General features: G+C 38.9%; 1 protein-coding gene across 4 annotated transcripts in view; it reads right to left on the bottom strand.

The window, feature by feature from the left end:
* The window catches only part of WASF3 (WASP family member 3), a 132,448-nt gene that overhangs the window by 57,238 nt on the left and 54,069 nt on the right, over positions 1 to 21,141 (bottom strand). For 3 of the 4 annotated variants that reach the window (XM_055244250.2, XM_055244252.2, XM_063618857.1), the window contains exon 2: positions 19,422 to 19,519. The exons of the other annotated variant lie outside the window; for it this stretch is intronic. The gene's annotated coding sequence lies outside the window, so the exon portion shown is untranslated. The remainder of the gene's footprint in view (positions 1 to 19,421; positions 19,520 to 21,141) is intronic. 4 annotated transcript variants of the gene reach the window in all.

Raw genomic sequence — 21,141 nt, 5'->3', positions numbered from 1 at the left:
AATAAAATACTGACAAACCAAATCCAGCAGCACATCAAAAAGCTTATCCACCATGATCAAGTCGGCTTCATCCCTGGGATGCAAGGCTGGTTCAACATATGCAAATCAATAAACATAATCCAACACATACACAGAACCAACAACAAAAACCACATGATTACCTCAATAGATGCAGAAAAGCCCTTTGACAAAATTCAACAGTCCTTCGTGCTAAAAACTCTCAATAAGCTAGGTATTGATGAAACGTACCTCAAAATAATAAGAGCTATTTATGACAAACCCACAGCCAATATCATACTGAATGGGCAAAAACTGGAAGCATTCCCTATGAAAACTGGCACATGACAAGGATGCCCTCTCTCACCATGCTTATTCAACATAATATTGGAAGTTCTGGCCAGGGCAATCAGGCAAGAGAAACAAATAAAGGTATTCAATTAGGAAAAAAGGAAGTCAAATTGTCCCTGTTGGCAGATGACATGACTGTATATTTAGAAAACCCCATCGTCTCAGCTCAAAATCTCCTTAAGCTGATAAGCTACTTTGGAAAGTCTCAGGATACAAAATCAATGTGCAAAAATCACAAGCATTCCTACACACCAATAACAAACAAAGAGCCAAATCATGAGTGAACTCCCATTCACAATTGCTACAAAGAGAATAAAATACCTAGGAACTTACAAGGGACATGAAGGACCTCTTCAAGGAGAACTACAAACCACTGCTCAACAAAATGAAAGAGGACACAAACAAGTGGAAAAACATTCCATGCTCATGGATAGGAAGAATCAATATTGTGAAAATGGCCATACTGCCCAAGGTAATTTATAGATTCAATGCCATCCCCATCAAGCTACCAACGACTTTCTTCACAGAATTGGAAAAAAATACTTTAAAGTTCATATGGAACCAAAAAAGAGCCCACATTGCCAAGACAATCCTAAGCAAAAAGAACAAAGCTGGAGGCATCACACTACCTGACTTCAAACTATACTACAAGACTACAGTAACCAAAACAGCATGGTACTGGTACCAAAACAGAGATATAGACCAATGGAACTGAACAGAGGCCTCAGAAATAACACCACACATCTACAACCATCTGATCTGTGACAAACCTGACAAAAACAAGAAATGGGTAAAGGATTCCCTATTTAATAAATGGTGCTGGGAAAACTGGCTAGCCATATGTAGAAAGCTAAAACTGGATCCCTTCCTTATACCTTATACAAAAATTAATTCAAAATAGATTAAAGATTTAAATGTTAGACCTAAAACCATAAAAACCCTAGAAGAAAACCTAGGCAATACCATTCAGGACATAGGCATGGGCAAGGACTTCATGACTCCATGAGTCCCTGTGCAGTAATATCAAAAGCAATGGCAACAAAAGCCAAAATAAACCAATGGGATCTAATTAAACTAAAGAGCATCTGCACGGCAAAAGAAACTACCATCAGAGTGAACAGGCAACCTACAGAATGGGAGAAAAATTTTGCAATCTACCCATCTGACAAAGGGCTAATAACCAGAATCTACAAAGAACTTAAACAAATTTACAAGAAAAAAACAACCCCATCAAAAAGTGGGCAAAGGATATGAACAGACACTTCTCAAAAGAAGACATTTATGCAGCCAACAGACACATGAAAAAATGCTCATCATCACTGGCCATCAGAGAAATGCAAATCAAAACCACAATGAGATACCATCTCACACCAGTTAGAATGGCAATCATTAAAAAGTCAGGAAACAACATATGCTGGAGAGGATGTGGAGAAATAGCAACACTTTTACACTGTTGGTGGGAGTGTAAATTAGTTCAACCATTATGGAAGACAGTGTGGAGATTCCTCAAGGATCCAGAACTAGAAATACCATTTGACCCAGCGATCCCATTACTGGGTATATACCCAAAGGATTATAAATCATGCTACTATAAAGACACATGTACATGTATGTTTACTGTGGCACTATTCACAATAGCAAAGACTTGGAACCAACCCAAATGTCCATCAATGATAGACTGGATTAAGAAAATGTGGCATATATAAACCATGGAATACTATGCAGCCACAAAAAAGGATGAGTTCATGTCCTTTGCAGGGATATGGATGAAGCTGGAAACCATCCTTCTCAGCAAACTATCACAAGGACAGAAAACCAAACACCGCATGTTCTCACTCATAGGTGGGAATTGAACAATGAGAACACTTGCACACAGGGCAGAGAACATCACACACCAGGGCCTGTCGGGGGATGGGGGGCTGGGGGAAGGACAGCATTAGGAGAAATACCTAATGTAAATGATGAGTTCGTGAGTGCAGCAAACCAACATGGCACATGTATACCTATGTAACAAACCTGCATGTTGTGCACATGTACCCTAGAACTTTACGTATAAAAAAAAAAAAACCAAAACTTAACAACAGTAAAACTCACCATGCCTGAGAGCCATGATTACTAGCTACGTAAACATTATTGCTGAGTTAAAAACATTTATAAGATAATTAAAATGCCCCTTTTCAAACATGTTCCTTACAAAATAAATGCCCTGAGACTCAAAAACTAAATAAATAAAAACAAAAATTTAAAAAACAAGGAAGACAGGACAATATGGAGTTTGCGGCAAGCTCCAGCAGGAGAATCAAAGGCAAGGCCCTAGGACCTGCCATCACATCAGAATATTAAATGCACTATATTATCAAGACCTGGTAGAGATCACAGAGAACCAGGGGTCCAGGCATGCAAAGCTCCCCAGAATGAGCTAAGTTCTGTCAGTCAAGTTATTAATTCAAACTAGCAGCAGTTGACCATAAAATAGAAATGGGACATTCAAGATTGAACCACAGTAGAACCACAGGATACAAGTGAGTCCCGTGAGCAGGAAGCCCAGACCTCCAAGTCACCCCCAAGAGCTGTAGTGCCCCTCCCGTGTGCCTAGGTTACACAGGCAGCGGATTCATACATCCAGGGGAAGGAGGAAGGAAAGCCTGAGCTTGGTTTTTCAGAGGGATCAGCTCAGCACATGGGTGTTAGTCAAAAATGGACTGTGTGTGCTGCAGCAGTATTCAGGATGGCCCTCAGAGACAGTGGAAAGGAAAATCTTCCCAGCAGGTGGAGCTGTGGGCAGGACACCAGTTCATGACACCGCATAGCTTGATCTGAAATGCGTGCAGATGTGTGGGCGGTGGCAAACAGCCTGGTTGTATGGTCAAGGTACTGAAATAAAAAGAACTGGAAGATGAGGAACAAGGAGATCTGGATAAAGGCCATGTGGGTAGAAATTCGGAAGTGGGCACGGAGTGAAGATTTCTGTATCACTTGTTAACACCCACTGGAAAGTTTCCCACCAAAAGAGACACTGAACACAAAGCAGGCAAAATCCGCCAGCCTGCATCATCGAGAAATCCACCCAGAATTATCAGCCTGATGGACCCCACACATCATCGCATCTGACGAGGGGACCCACTTCACAGTGAAGGACGTCGAGCGTGGGCCCATCGACGGGATTCAATGGTCACATCACATATCAAACCACCCAACACGGGTCCATTCCACTGAATGCTGGGCCAGCCTTTTCAAGGCACACTGAAGCACAAGCTTGCCAGACACTCTGAAAGGATGGTCATACTCCACAACACAGTACACTTATAAATCAGAGGCCTCTAGATGGCAATGGGATACCGAGGAGGAGGACATACGGGCTTAGGCACCTAGGGCTGGAGGCAAGAAAAGCCCTACTTAACGATCACCACCAACAGCCCAGGGGAACTTTGTGCTTCCCATTCTGCACCAGTGGACATTGCAGAGCTGGGGGTCTGAAATGGGGCACACACTTAGCAGGAACAAGGCAAAGGTCCCACTGAACTGCAAGTTCTGGATGCCACCACAGTACTTTGGACTCATGTTACCATGGAATAGAAAATGAAAAGAGGAATCTCCATACTGGCAGAGGAAACTGACTCCAGCCAGCAGGAAGAGGTAAGACTGTGTTCATGCAAAGGAGGCAGGAAGGAATCCAGGTGATCCATTCAGGATCCTTGCACTTGTAATCTTATCTTGGCAACCCCTCCTGAGAGGAGCCAGGTAGCTTAATTACCTACCTTAATTCATACTTGCTGTGCTAATTCTGTGTGCATGTGCCCTCACACATGTGCAGCACCTGCTGACACTTGCTAATATGTCTAACCTCTTACTGCAAACTCTTTCTCTTGGTGGGGGTAGGGGGTTGTTCTCTGCACCTTGTTTTAGAAAAGTTTCCTTGTAGAACAATTTTGTTTTCTTTTGCTGTGCCCCTGGCCGAGACTGCGGTTCTAATTTCTCCCTAACATATTTATTTGTTTTGTTTTCTTACTATTTGGAGCCCCAGGCAGATGGCAAGCTATTTCTCAGGATTGGCAAGCGCAGGTTTTCTACCCAACTTTTATGGGATTTGACAACCCTTTGAACATCCCAGCGTTTATTCTGAGGTCTCAGTTCTAGCTCATTCCATCAGGTTGGCCTGAAACACATTTCCATGTACGGGCGGCATTAAACCCTAGCCTCTAGCTCTAAGCATCCTCCCTCCGACTCTCTCAGCTCCTAACACCTAGGGAAGATTGTTGATTCGTTCAAGCATGGCAATGTTTTAAAATACATATATATTTTAAATATAAATATATACATATATATACATGCATACACACATACTTGGTTATACTCTATCCAACATTTGTATGTACAACTTGGGTAGCTAATTTTACCTCCTACTGTCATTTGCGAGGATTCTCTTAAGAATTCTTAGCCTTCGTTTTAATTGTCCCTTCATTACTACAACACCTACCACATTTCACGTCCCCCCAGCCCACCCCAATGTATCCTCAAATGTATTCTGAATGAATAAACAGTGACACATATAAACTTTGACTAGGTATAGGTGAAAAACCAAAACGAAGAACCAGATAGATACTGAGGACATTAGTTACAGGAAAAGGGGTAGACAATGTTGCATGCAGAGCAATAAATGTACACTCTACTTTGATTTACATATTACCCTATCAAAATAACTCCATGAGTCCCTGTGCAGTAATACTAGTTACACCTTCCCTGCCTGCCTTACAGGTTGTTGAGAGGCTCACATGAAAATAAAAAAAAATAGTATAAGATGTTGATAGTAATATAATTTTAATTAATTTTATATTACCAAAATAAGATACTAACATTTGTTCTCTCATTTTATTTCTCACGCAATTAATCTAAACCTAAATTTCTCCTCTAATTTTACATGTTGTGCAGTTAAATGCCTGAATACCAGCACTGAACTTCTCCAATTGGTACTCTTCCAATTAAAGCCAAATGATTAAAGAATTTCAAAATCATATCAATGTGCTTTCTACCTTCTTGGTTATACTCTATCCAACATTTGTATGTGTTTATAGCAAACTGGGTAGCTAATTTTACTTCCTACTGTCCTCAGAGAGGAGTTGTTGAAGATGTCAACAATAATTGTATATTTGTCAACGTCTCCCCTGAGTTCTATCAGTTTTTGTTTCTGTATTTTAAAGATCTGTTGTTGAATGTAGCCACATATTTAAGATTATTAAGTCTTCTTGGGGAAATGATCCCATTATCATTATGTGATGTCCCATTTACCCCTAATAATAATCCTTGTTCCGAAGTCTATTTTGATATAACGGTCATTCCTTATTTTGATTAGTGTTTACAAGTTTTTCCTTCTAATTTTAACCTTTCTGTGTCTATGTATTTAAAGAGAATTTATTTTGGACAGCATATGGTTGTGTTGCTTTTTTATCCAATTTTACAATCTCTGACTTTTAACTAGGGTGTTTAGATCATTTACATTCAATGTAATTGTTGATGTGGCTGAATTTAAACCTTCCATCTGACAAAGATTCTTTGCTTGGCCAAACTTTAGTCAGGCTTCTGAACCTTCTGCTAGGCCCATCTGTGCACCTTCTTTGTAAAATTCAGTTTCTAGCAAAGACCCCTGCTAAATGTGTTTAGCAAGAACATTCCCTGCCATCCTCAAAATTTGTTTATCCTCAATATCTCATCAGGTACCTAACTGTCCACCATCCCCCAGATGACAATGCATCACCCTGGCTATCTTCAGCAAGAATCCTCTTAGGCATCAGCCAGAATTCTCCTACCCCCTGACGTCCTCCTCTTAGTACTTTTCCATCCACTGACCCTCTCACTGATCCTTGGCTGTAAGTCCCCACTTGCCCATGCTGTATTCAGAGTTGAACCCAATCTCTCTCCCCTACTGCAAGATGCTGTTGCAGTGGCTCCTCTACCTTCTGCAATGGTCCTGAATAAAAGTCTTTACCATGCTTTAACAAGCCTTATTAAATAATTTTTTCTTTAACACATACTGCTAGTGGTTTTCTATTTGTCCCATCTGTTCTTTGGTCCAAAAGCTCTTTTTCTGCTTTCTTTCAGTTATTTGTTATGATGTCATTTCATCTCCATAACTGGTTTTTATTCTTTTTATGTTTTTCATAGTAGTTGCTCTAGAGCTTACTATATACATATACATTTTTAGCTTATCACATGGACCTTCGAATAACACTAAACAACTTCACGCACAGTGTGAGAACACTGTAACTTTAGAATAATGTGATGGTGTATTTTATGTGTCAACCTGCCTGGGCTAGGAGATACCCAGAGCTGCTGAAACATTATCTCCGGGTCAGTCTGTGAGAGGGTGCTTCTGAAAGATATCAGCACTAGAATCAGTGGACTAAGTAAATAAAGAACCACCCTCACCAATGTGGGTGGGCATCATCCAATCCATTGAGAGCCTGAACAGAACAAAAAAGTGGAGGAAGGATGAATTTTCTCTCTCTCTTCTTAAATTGGGACATCCATCTTCTCCTGCCCTCAGACATTGGAGCTCCTGGTTCTCAGGCTTTCACACTCCAAGGCTTACACCTGCACCACCTTCCCAATCCCAGGTCCTCGAGTCTTTGGCAATGGACTGGGAGTTACACCATCAGCTAGGCACAATGAAACACCACTGGCTTTCCTGGGTCTCCAGTTTGTAGACAGCAGATCATGGGACTTCTCAGCCTCCATAATTGTGTGAGCCAAATCCGTAATAAATTTCCTCATGTATCTATATATCCTATATGTTCTATTTCTCTGGAGACCCCCTAATATAAACAGTATATTTCTATTTTCTTCTTCCATGCTCTGTCCAATGTTGTCATATATTTTACCTTTTATAAACCCCACATTACTATTGTTTTTGCTCTGGACAATTATCATTTAACATAATTAAAAATAAGAAAAAATATAACATATTTATTCTTTTTTACCATTTCAGGATTTCTTCATTTCTTTGTTTAGATCCCAACTGCCATCTGATGTCCCTTCTGCCCAAGAACTTCCTTTCATTTCTTACAGTGCAGATCTGTGGCAATAAATTCCCTCAGCTTTTGTTTGTCCGAAACATTCTTTATTTGGTCTTTAATTTAAAAAGATATTTTTGCTGGGTATAGAATTATGCATTGACAGGGTTTGAGCTTTCTTTTTCTCTTGATACTTTAAAAATGTTATTTCACTGTCTTAACGACTTTCATAGTCTCTGACAAGAAGTCTGCTGTTATTCTTACCCTTGTTCCTCTGTTTGTAATGTTTCATTTTCTTTAAACTATGGCTGCCTGCAAGACTTTCCCCTTTACCTTGGGTATTTCAGCAACTTGATTCCAGTGTTTCTAGAACTTGGAGGGTTCTTAAAAAAAAAAAAAAATCCTGCTTGGGGTTCTCTGAGATTCTTGGATCTGTCTGTCTTATTAGTTGTTTCCTGTCTTTCATTAATTTGGGATCAGTCTTAGCAACTGTGCCGTCTAGTGTTTTTTTCTGGACAGTATCTTCTCTTTTCCTTCTGGGTTTCCAATTACATATGTGTTAGACTACTGATACTGTTCCATAGTTCATAGATGCTCGGTTTTGTCATCTCTCCGCTTCCCCACTCCACTTTCCTTTCCTTGTCTCTTCTTTTGTTTCACTGTTCCTTTTTATATTCTGTTCATTTAGCTTTCATTATTTTCTCAGCTACATCCAGTTTGCTAATAAACCCAATTTGTTTTTACATTTCCAACAGTTTCCATTTAACTCTTAAAAACTTGTTTCCTTATTTTTGTTGAAATTTTCCATAAGTCCATAAGGCCCACTTTTCTCAATACATTTTTCAATATATTAATTATAGTTATTTTTAAGTTCCCATATCTAAGTTATCTATGAGTCTGTTTCCATTGATTGCTGATTGCTTTATCTCTTGATTTACAACACATCATTCTTTCTTGCCTTTTTTGTCTCATAATTTTGTGCTGAATGCTGGATATCATTTGCAAAGCAGTACAGACTAAGTAAACAGTATTTCTTGTCCAGCAATGAATTTGCATGTTCTTCTAGCAAGCCATTACTAAGGTTGATTGAGTCAACCTAGTCAGGGTTTGAGGGAGATGGCTGCTACTGTTATCTGATACACCAAGCATCAAAATCCCCTAGCCATGGGCTGCTGTCTTGTGCCTAGTGTGCTAGACTTTGTTCAGTGTTCCTGACCTACCCTGTAGTTCCTTGACATTTATGTCACAAAAGTGGCACAAATTCCTCTTTACATTCTTGCTCTCCGGAGATGACTGCTATTGCTATGTTACTAGGTGCTAGGCTCCTTGCTCTCCCTGGCCCAGCCTAAATTTTAGGAATGATCCATATACCTGGACCTCAGAGTGGGGCCTTCTCAGGATCTGAGCATCTCTTCTCCAAGGCAACTAAACTCTGCCTGATATTTGTCCCTGTCTTGGGCATGAAAGAGTTCCTGTCCCTCATGCAGCAGAAAGAGAACTTTGCATCAGTGAAAGATCATGAGCCTAAGAGGCTGTCTTGCTTTTGCTATTACCCTTCATCCCAGAAGCAGAGGATCCTGCTGGCCACAGGGCAGGAAAGAGGGTTTCCCAGACCTCTGCCAGAAGTAGATCTTTGCTGAGTCCTATGGGCTACAGGTTTTGTTGCCCTCCTGGGAACTCTGTCATAGGACAGAAGGCTGTGGGGAAGCAGGTGTTACATCATGCCTGTCTCCCAGTGGCAGATGAGATTACCCCCCGCAGTACAGCACAATCAAAAGAGGTTCTGTCTAGTCTCCAGGCTTGCTCATAAGCTTTCTTAAGAGTACCCAGTGGAGGGCTGTAGAAAACAGCTTATGAATAAGTGTAACCTTCCCCTTGTATCTGGGTAACTGGTTATTCTAAACTGATGCATTAGCCCATATTCAACCTTAAGAATGCATTACAATTTTTGCTGAATTCTTCTTATGCACTTCTATGGTGGTTACCTGTTCTCCCTGTGCTCTGCTAAATGTGAAACAGTTCAAGTGTCCTGTCTACTCTCAGACGGGCTTGTCACTCTTTGGGATTTAAGAAAAGTTATTGCTTTGTAGATCTAGATCATCTGGCCTTTTTTGTTTCTTAAAATAGAAGCAATGTTCTCTTATATCCTAATAGGAAGAGAAACTCCACCTTCACAGTAAGAACAAGGGTAACATATCAGCTTCTTCTTTTGTTAAGACATTGAGCTGGTAACTATTTTCACACACAAAAAAAGAAAGAAACAGTAAACAGAATTTTTGTTTTTTTTTTTTTGAGACAGAGTCTCACTTTGTCTCCCAGGCTGCAGTGCAGTGGTATGATCTTGGCTCACTGCAACCTCCATCTCCCGGGTTCAAGTGATTCTTCTTCCTCAGTTTCCCGAGTAGCTGGGATTACAAGCACCCACCACCACGCCCTAAGTAAACTGATATTCTTGATGAGTGAACATATGAGTACACTCTTAAGAATTTATGTGTGCAGACCCCAAAGTGAGCAGATTATTTTGGAAAGAAAAGAACACCACCACTACTCTATTAACATGCATAACAGCTTTCATGCATAGAATATACTGTAATGGGGCATATAAATTAAATTGAAGCCCACAACTGTGATCATTCTCCACTGAAGTAAGCGTTCATGGGATGCAGAGTAACATGTTAACTGCATTAAGTCTTTATTATATATTTTAAAACTATATTACTGGTAGTTAGAGGTAGCTGACTATACAAAATTAACTGAATAGATTTTGTGGTGGATTTCTTTCTCCGCTATGCAGCCATTAAAGACTGACCTTTGAGCTTTTAGAACAACCACAGTTTGCAGAACCTGACAGTGTTAATGATTCTCTCTTCTAGTCCTTATGTGCTGGTAACCTCTGCTCTGATTGCTGCATGCCAGGTAATTACAGCACAGTGCATGATAGCACTAAAACATGTGGCACAGGCTATATTATACATACAAAACTAAATGTATGTATACTGCAGATGTTTGGCTTTTTAACTATGTTTTACTTGTATGTATGAGTTTTGCCCTCGGAATGAAAGTGACCCAAGCAAAAGTAGCCAGGGCCCATAGAGCCTGTATGGCTCTATGCTGGCCCAAGCCCTTCCTGTGACCTCTCCCCTCAGTATGGCCTTCTCATTTTGAAGAACAAGGGCTATGTCTGCCTGCCTCCACTTTACAGCACTCTGCTTGGAATCAAGTGCCTACTGACAACTCCCAAAATACACTCACTAACATAACATTCCCATTGCCAAAGGAAGGGTCTCGGCTTCCTAAACTCCTCACTTGGCACACTGCCTTCTAGAGCCACACTGCTTCTTTTTAAAGCTTTATTAAAAGTTGTGATTTAGGAGGAGGGAAGGAAGAAAGACCACATAAAATTCAATCAACCTCATTTCACTGGGACAAATGTTCACACTTTGCACTTTGAAACGTGGTATGTATATTTCTGCAGGATGGGAGACAGAGAGGTATAGTGAAGCAGCAGTGGACTAGGAATTGGGGAACCGGGGTTCTAGTCCAAGTTCTGCCACTAACACTACACGACTCTGTGCAAGTTTCTTCATCAGGGTGGGCCTCAGTCTCTTCCCCTGCAGAACAGATTTGCTCTCTTGGGTTCCCTCCAGCTCTGGCATGCTTTCCTTTTCAGCTAGACATTCAGCTGGCTTTCAGAAACTACCATATCAGATTCACCTACTCTCCAAACATTCAGTGTGTTTTCATAATGCTTTAGCTAGTGGAAATGCAAAAACCGAACAAACAAAAAACAAACCCCCTTCCTCAAGATGCTAATGGTTTAGTGGCAGAGACAGGCATATAAATAAAGTTACAACACAGTGTGACAAGCACTACATTAAAGGTATGTCTCATTCCTGGAAATTAAAACACAACTAGAAAGACTCCATTCTCAGTGGGGAATGGGAGATGACGGCATCATGGACCCCCCAGCATCCTGCTCGGCATCGGGAAGCTATTCAACAGACGTTTGAGGATGGAAGAGTGAAGCTCTCACTCAAGGCTTAGAAGCAGCATTCCACCATTTTAAAACATCACTTAGCTTTTGCTATACAGCCTCAACAACTAAATAATAAGTCTCCCAGAAAAAGGCAACTTTGTGTCTATGGAATAATGTAATGAAAAACCTTTGTCAAGTACCTATTTTTAGAGGACATTCTGGGACATAGTTTGTCTTTCAAGGGCCACAAAATGGCACCTAAAGATCCTCCAGGTAGAAGCCAATATGGTTCTAACTGAAAAGGGAGGGATTCGAAGTCTAGGTCGAGATTTCTCTCCACCAGGGTTTTCACCATTAGCTCCTGTCTTGCAGTTTCTCTGTTGTGGGAAGAAACCTCGAAGTGAGTAAAAGTGAAGAACAACGTATCATGGGTGAGGATACAGAAGTGGTGTGGGAGCCTGTGAAGATCAAGACTTTGGTCTCCCCTGCCCTTCTCTTCTAGCAGTGGACAGGGTAAAGGGAGCTCTGAAAAAAGCTGCTGTTCTACAACTTACCACCCTCTACATTATCTATACTTCAATTAATTTTTATGCTCTGTGTTATGTTCATTTTAGTTCAGACTTTCTAAAGTTAAATAAATTACTAAATTCCTATTAGATAAAAAATATTTTTAAAATATACCCATATTTTATTTCTAAGTCCCTTTAGACCATGGTGTCCATTTAACTAGATACTCAGAACATGTGGGACTGAAGAATACATTTAATATTTGAACCTACATCTGTTTTACAGTCCTTTATTGTGCATAAAAATTTATTCTGATGCACGTTACTAACCCAGGAACCTCCAAGATGCTTTGACCAGGAACTATTTTTCTTTCCTGTTTTGACCAGCCAGATAAAATCAGCTATTTAATAAAAAAACTTTTAAGATGAATGGAACCTTGGAGATCTAGCATAACTTTATTTTACAATCAAAGATCAAGACAAAGAGACCCAAAATCTCCTGCATCCTGGAGTAGACACTAAAATTTCGGTCTCTCACTTCCACTGGTGCTCTGCCCACTACACCATTGTAAACGCTTCCTACAGGTCCCATTTATAAATATGCCAATAAGCCAAGGCTGCTTCATTTCTGTGTCTTACCAGGATAAAAAGGCAGCCAAGGAGGGGAAAGTTGTCTGCTTTGGTATCCAAGTAATCCTTGACTTCTAATATGATGCTTCTATTCATTCTCTTTCCCTCTATCCCAGCAGGTCCCTCCCCATTCTTAACCCTCTAAGCACCTGATCATTTGTCATGAAGAGTCAGCTCTGACCAAAAAGGAATTTCCAAGGTTCCTTTTATATCAGATTTTATTATCTTATTAAACAGATGGTTTTGTCTGGTTCTTCAACTCCTGACACTGCCTTGTTGCTGATTGCATGCATAAGCTTCAGACTCCCTATCTTATTCTGTTTTGTATTTTTGATATACATGACTTTTTATAACATGACTAACCTTTGGTTAACCATTAAGTTGACCCAGATATTTGTATCCATCCCACTTCCCTGGCCAAGGATGCGATCCATCCACATCTCTGCAGACCATGATTCAGTACGACATCTGGTAAGTCAAATTCCATTTGATGTCTGCCAGGAAGCTGTGTGCATAAGACTAGAATATATACCCAGCCTCCAAGGAGACTTACGGAAATGCTGCTGTGGGTAAACTAAGGAAAACAGCAGTTTAAGGTGATATTTCAGACAAGGAAGAATAACAATCTCCATTTCCTTGATTTGGGATTAAATGTAATCTACTTTCCATTTAAGGCTGCAGCATATGCTAAGCATATTTCTCCATTAAAATGAGACACTTATAAGCAGGTTGTGTACGGCATGTGTGTATGTGCATAACCTTAGCTCATTTATAGGAAATCCTTTCAAAAATTATATAATTTGAAATGGAAGATTAAAGAAATAGAATATAATAGAGCACCTAGACTAGGCTTCTCCTTTGTTTCAAATCCACAGAAATGATGAAAAAGATGTACCTTTAAAATATGTGCAACAATACTACAGGACTACAAATGATAGATAACCTCCAAAGTTGAAAGGCAACGGGATGAGATTAAAGGAAGAAAACCACAAGCCAAAAATATGACAGGAAGGACTGTGGCCATGAGATGTGTGATTGGAGAACCATAATAAAAAGATCTAGGCAATTTACATCAGAGAAATACAAATGGCAGCCAACCATCAAATTGTCCTTCGAAAGAATTATATCTAATAAAACTAGGAATATGCATACTATTGACCCTAGCATTTCCATCTCTTATTCTGAGAAACATTCTCACTTTGCACAAGAATTCATGTACAAGAATGTTCACAGCAGCACTGTTTGACATAAACTGGAAATGACTACCAATAGGGGAAAGGTAGCTGTTAAAAAGAAACATGATAAATATATATATATGGAGTGACCTCCAAAACATAGCAATGAATGAAAAATCAAAGTTCATAATTACAGTATGCCATTTAGTAAAAAGTATTATGTAGTCCTACATACATATGAGAGAGATGGGGGGGCGGAGGTGGGGGTGACGGCAGGGAGAGAGAGAGAGAGAGTGCGCGCGTGTGTCAGAGAAGGAAACATCTCAAATTCATAATAATGGATTACCTCTAATGGGGGAGGAACAGAGCTGAGACTCAAAAGGTACTTTAATTGCAAATGTGTTACAAGTTTTTAAAATACGTATATATTCAGGTGTTATTTGCATGATCAATATTTTGATTTTGTACAAACAACTAGAAGATACTGGATATGTCAATAACAAACCATTATAGGAAAAAATTGTAATAAAGTCAGCAATGGACAAGAAACTTATTAATTTTTTTAACAAAAAGAAGGCACTAATAGTGAACATGGCCTTCCAAATAATCACAGTAAGTGTTAATGGGTGAACTCACTATTAATGGCTAAGACTTTGTATTAGTCTGTTTTCACACTGCTATAAAGATACTACCGAGACTGGGTAATTTAGAAAGGAAAGAGGTTTCATTGACTCACAGTTTCACATGGCTGGGGAGGCCCTCAGGAAACTTACAAACATGGCGAAGGGTAAAGTGGAAGCAAGGCACCTTCTTCACAAGGCAGCAGGAGGGAGAATGAATGCAGGAGGAACTACCAAACACTTAAAAAATCATCAGATCTCATGAGAATTCACTATCACAAGAATATCATGGGGGAGACTGCCCCCATGATTCAATTACCTCCACCTGGTCTCTCCCTTGACATGTGGGGATTATGGAGACTGACTCAACATGAGATTTTGGGTGGGGACACAGCCAAACCACTTATAGAATGTGCCATGCACTGTTAAGAATTTTACATATATTAGCTCATTTAATTCTTATAAACTGAGATAGAAACTATTAACATTTCCATTGCATAGGGAAGAAACAGGCACTAACAGTTAAGTAAACTTGACAGACACCACACAGCCAGTTTATGCAGTGCCTGAATTCAACCCCAGGCAGCCTGGACTCAGTCCATGTCCTTACCACTCACCAAACAGCCTCCACTGAACAAAGCAACACACAAACTGAGTTGTTTGGGTTTTGTAAGATAAATATTCAAGAATACATCTAAAATCAAATAACTAGGAGCCACAAAAATGAAGAGATTAAAAATATACACCAAGCAAATGCTAACAACAAAAGGGAGTCAGGCTCTAAGACACAAAAGAAACTCAAGGTGAACGCAACAAAAACAGATGGAGGTGAAGACACTTATCATATTCAATTGGTAAAAAAAAAAAAAAAAAAAACAGTAAAAATGACAACTATGAACTTTTATTATCCTTTTGTAGAAGACCCAACATACTTTTCTCAGAAACCAACAAAGACCAAGATTTGAATAATACAATTAACAAGTGTTAACTGATAGTTTTTTAAAATGTTATACCTAAATGTGAGAATGCATATTTAAAAAAACACGGATAAGTTGTAAGAAAAAAGCTATGAATTAGATCACACAAAAAAGTTAACTGCAATCACACAGAAAATTACAATCACACAGTAAGCACAATACAATTCAATCAGAAATGAACATGTAAAAATCAAGGGATGTTGGTAAATTGTCTCCAGCATTTTCATCACTGAATCTGAATCTGGCCCTGTTCTGGCTTCTGACCTTGTAATACTTCAGGTAAGGCCTTCGACTGCACCCCAGGGACACCGAGTCAATACTGATGACAGTTGGAATGGCACATCTCCAGCCTCCAGAAATAAAGAGCTGACCATCCCAGCCATGCAAACACATTCACTAATTAGGGGTCTTCTGTCCTGCACAGGTATTGACTCATGTACAGCCCCCAAAAAAGAGAATACAAACTAAGTGCCCTGCCAGAAAATGGAAGAAAAGGAAGAAGATGACAAAGAGTAACTACTTTTATGGGGGTCGGGGAAAGTGCGAAAAATAAAACCAAAAAATAATCCCATATGGCTCCCAAAAATTTCATTCTGGGGTAAAAAGAAAAAAAATGCTATTAAAATGAATAAAAGTACAAATCATATAACTGTTAAAGATCTGATACAGAATATATAAAGAATTCTTGAAACTCTATAATAAAGTATCCAATTTCTTAAAATGGGCACAAGATTTGAACAGACACTTCACTAAAGAAGTTATGCAGATGGGCAAGCAAGCACATGAAAAATGCTCAACAGCATTAGTCATTAAGGAGAGGCAAATTAAAACCGCAGGAGATATGACTGCACACTGATGAGAATGGCTAAACTTAAAAAGACTGTTCATACAGAGTGCTGATGAGAACATGGATAAACTGGAACTATCATCCACTGCTCAAGAGAAATAAAATAATCTTTGGAAAATGGTTTGCAAGTTTCTTAAAAAGTTAAACATACACTTATCACATGATCCAGCCGTTCTACTCCTAGGTATTTACCTAAAATAAATAAAAGCACATGCCCACATAAAGACTTGTATACGAATGTTCATGCAGCTTTATTTGTAGCAGCCAAAAACTAGAAACAATCCAAGTGTCCACTGGCAGGTGAATGGATAAACAAACTGCATTATGTCCATACAGTGAGGTACTATTCAATGATAACATGGAATGAACTACTGATACATGCAACAACAGAGATGAATCTAATTATGCTGAATGAAAGCCAGATGAAAAGACTACATACTGTATTATTCCCATTTACATAACATTCTAGGAAATACAAACTTATCTATAGGGACAGAAAGCAGACCAGCGGTTATGTGAGGGTAGGAGAGAAACAAAAGGGAAAGATGACCAAGGGCCATGAGGAAACAACAGTCACCAGTTCATCTACATTGATGGTTTCATGGGTGTATACGTATTTCAAATAACTTATCAAATTATACATTTTAAATAAGCATAGTTTACTGTATGTCAATTATTCCTCAATAAAGCAGTTTAAAAATGAATCTATGGGCCGGGCACGGTGGCTCACACTTGTAATCCCAGCACTTTGGGAGGCAGAGGCAGGCGGATCACAAGGTCAGGAGATCGAGACCACCCTGGCTAACATGGTGAAACCCTGTCTCTATTAAAAATACAAAAATTAGCTGGACATGGTGGCACATGCCTGTAACCCCAGCTACTCAGGAGGCTGAGGCAGGAGAATCGCTTGAACCAGGGCGTCAGAGGTTGCAGTTAGCCGAGATTATACCACTGCACGCCAGCCTGGTGACAGAGCGAGACTCCATCTCAAAAAAAATCAAAACCAAAACAAAAACCAAAAAAACCGAATCTGTGGAGACAAATAATCTGAGTATGACAAAGTAGGAGATCACTGAATGTTTATTTAATATGTACATTCTAACATGAAGGTCAAGTAAAAATAAGTCGACTGTTAGCCACACGCAGGACTAAATATCATAATAAAAGAAATGAGACAGGAAAGACACATTTAGCAACCAGACAGTCATAGCTCCAAAACGGTACTTAATAAAAGGCCACCTCTGATGGGCATAATACAAACACCAACAGAAATGCCTAAGAAAAGCACTCCTTCTAGAGAATTCCCTCATCGAAGAGAATCTGCCTCACCAAGCTAATCAGAGTGTGCCACCTACAACAGTCTGAACACAGCGCTTCTTCAAAAGGCCTGGAAATGCAGCACGGCAGCAAAACAAGCAGATGGCGTGGCAAGCAGAAGCCCCGAGTTCTTCAAGAGCTGAGACTTCCATAAGCCTCAAGTCCTTATTCTAAATATGAGAGCAGTAATATCTGCCTGGTTATCTCAAAAGGCTGTGGTGAGATGACACACCTGAAGCCCCCCAAAAACTATAAAGTGGAACACAAATACTAGACAGTATCCGTGTTAAAAAATAAATGCTTGCCTGACAAAAAAATTTAACTATCTCCCCTCTTCACATTAATTGGATAGGAAGTGAAAGAAGCCATTTATCAGAACTACAATCAGCCTGTAACCCATCATGACATACAGGAAAAGCCCAAAAGCTATTTAACTTTTATTTTCTAATATAAGCGTTTAACACTATAAATTTCCCCTTAAAGTAGTGCTTTAGGTGCATCGCATATATTTTGATATGTTATGCTTTCATTTTCATTCAATTCAAAGTATTCCGCCTTGTAAGCTCCTCTTTAACCATGGGTTTTCAGGATGTGATCATTAATTTTAAAATATTTTGGAATTTCTTGGGTATCTGATACTGATTTCTAGCTTAATTAAACTGTGGTCAGAGAACACAGATATATTCCTGAAAAATTACCTGTACAGTGAAAGTATGGAAATCAAGTTCAATTTTCCTATGGTAAATTAATATGTAATGATATGCCCAAGGTCAAGGCAAGATAGGATTAGAGATCAATCTTCCAGCTTCTAATTCTGGTATAATAGCCTTTCTTCTACCTTATGTTCTCTTTCAATACCATCTTAAAACCAAAAGACGTGTTATTCTCTCCCTATCCTTCCAAAAGAAGAAACAAAGAAAGAAAGAAGGAAAAGAAAAGAAAAGAAAAGAAAGAAAGAAAGAAAGAAAGAAAGAAAGAAAGAAAGAAAGAAAGAAAGAAAGAGAAGGAAAAGGAAAATTCTATATACATCCTCTCATTTGATTTTTACAGTTCCATAAATCAGGCAAGACAGATGATAGTATTCTGGGTATGAGGAAAGTGAAGCTCAAAGAAATAACTTGCCCTACTAGTCTGCTATGTCTCATTGCTCCTCAATTACCCCTAAAAATTAGAGCAAGACAGCTCACTGAAATCCATAAATAATTCAAAAACCTCATTTTAGCCACTATCATGATCACCACCACCTCAGTTCACAGTAAATTATAGTAAAACTGACTAGGTTTGCTTTTGGTTTTTTGGGATTTTCTTGAGACGGAGTCTCGCTCTGTCGCCAGGCTGGAGTGCAGTGGCACAATCTCGGCTCACTGCAAGCTCCGCCTTCCAGGTTCACACCGTTCTCAGGCCTCAGCCTCCTAGAGTAGCTGGAACTACAGGCACATGCCACCAAGCCCAACTAATTTTTTTCTGTTTTTAGTAGAGATGGGCTTTCACTGTGTTAGCCAGGATGGTCGTGATCTCCTGACCTCATGATCCATCCACCTCGGCCTCCCAAAATGCTGGGATTACAGGCATGAGCCACCATGTCCGGCCAACTGATTAGGTTTAAGTTTTTAAATCTTGACTTCTCATACCCATGCATTACTAGAAAGATTCAGATAACAAACAATTGGTTAAATTCCAGGAAAGAAAAAGTAAATGGGCAAAAACAGAGGGAGGAAGACTGAGATCTCAGCTTAATAAGTCATGAACTACATAATCATGTTTTTCACACAAAAAAATTAACATGGAAGTGAATATATCAAGTTTTTTTTCTCTATCAATGTCCTAAACTATTAATTAGGATCTAAAGCTCTAAAATATTACCTGCTGTTAATATTTATATATTAAAGCATATTAATATTAAATATTTAATATTCAAAAATATTAAAATATTTTATGCTATTTCCATTTTTAATTAAATTTCTAAAGTATGTTACAGAAATTAAATGGCTTTAAGGGTAAAAGGCACACACTCTTACCATGTAATCGTTGACTATGGGTTGCAGAAATTCCCCTCAAGTAGCATCACCACTTTGGCTCAGTTATCAGTAGTAGTTAACAGCAATCAAAACTAAAACTATAAACAAAAGAAAAAAAAATTAATTACCAGTAGGCAAAATGCATTCAAGTCTTCAAGAAAGTCTTAAATTCAAATTTCACATTTCAACAATTTCAAGGGAGTTCTAATCCCTGAACTAGTTCTTTTTTAATTATTTTAAGTAAGGAGCTAATAAGGTGTGTGAAATCCTGTATAATTCCAACCCCCTATCCTGAGAAACCTCTGAAATTAACTTCAAGGACTCACAGTAAATAATAGCTGAAGGGCAAAAAAAGAAAAAGTCAAGTCTAAGTGTATTCAACTAAACTGCTCAATTCATTTACTTAACAACACATATATTTTAGGTTTTGTTACTGCCTACAGACTGAATCAAATAATAGTAACCATTCACATAAGAACTGTATCTAATAAAAGCATTTGTATCGATTTTTCCCATAACAATATTCAAATTCAATAGAAGTCTTGGTGATCATTTTATAAATATTCTAGTATTAGCTACAGGGATAAAATAGTAACAGATTTAATAACTGCCAAATATCCCCTAGAAGGTGTTTCCAGGACACCAGACATTAACAGCAAGGCTACAGAACAAACTGATCAATGTTGTATACCAATGTGCTAGAGCTATGAGGTAACAAGAAGCATGACACAGTTTCCTACTCAGAATTATGGTCTACTTGGGAAGAATACAACAAGAAAATTTTAGTGAACACGCATCCATTCACTCAGCAAGACTGTACCAAGCATCTTGTAGAAGTCAGCCCCTCTTTAAACACTGAACACATAAAAATGAATAAGAAAATGCCTGTTAGTGAAGGTACTCAGTCTTGTGAGGGTAACAAATAAATGCAGATAATTTTAATACAATAAGGTAGATGCAAGAAATCGAGAGAACAGCGGCCCAGAAGTGGGGCGGGGTGCAGCTTCAGGAAGGTCAAACAAGGGTGGGAGGCATCAAGCTTGGGAAAGGAGGTCCAGGCATGAGAAAGCAGGTAACTGTGCCATTTCATTATGGAAGAAAAGCAACTTTGAGTCTACTAAAAGGAATTATCTGGACCCACATGTATTCTATGTAGGCCAGTAGATTCTAAGAATTCACATAGTTAAGACCGCAACCATCCTTTTAACAGTACAAAAAAAAAAAAAAATAGAATGATCATTCAGCGATACTCTATTTTATACGTCCTATTTTACTTAAAGCAGCACACAATTTTCTTCTCTTCCTTCGGAGCAGCTGTACTGCATGCTCTTGATGCTGAGTAAAAGAGAAAAGTGAGCTTTTTCCTAAGTAATCTGCATAAGTGATCACCTTATTTCCAAAATCAGAAAATTATCCCTGGGTTTAGATTATCCAGGCCTAATTTTACCTCTACTAGATCAGCTGATTTGACTTGATGATTTTGAGGGTAACCAGCACTATACATTTCACTTAAGAGATGGTTATATCCAGCTAACTATGACTAAGGACAAGGAAAATGTCCAACATCGTATGTATTTTCTGGATGACCATTTATGTTTAAGAATCACGTGTTAACTCTTCCTTTGTGAAACACAATTATGAATTTTCCCATTTGTGTGAAAGACTAGGTGGACTTATTATTTTTGTTATTAGCTATTATTGGTAAATGCTTTACTCAGGT

Source organism: Symphalangus syndactylus, chromosome 15 (assembly GCF_028878055.3).
Source record: "Symphalangus syndactylus isolate Jambi chromosome 15, NHGRI_mSymSyn1-v2.1_pri, whole genome shotgun sequence".
Lineage (NCBI taxonomy): Eukaryota > Metazoa > Chordata > Mammalia > Primates > Hylobatidae > Symphalangus > Symphalangus syndactylus.
This window is presented reverse-complemented; position numbering and strand designations above follow the sequence as displayed.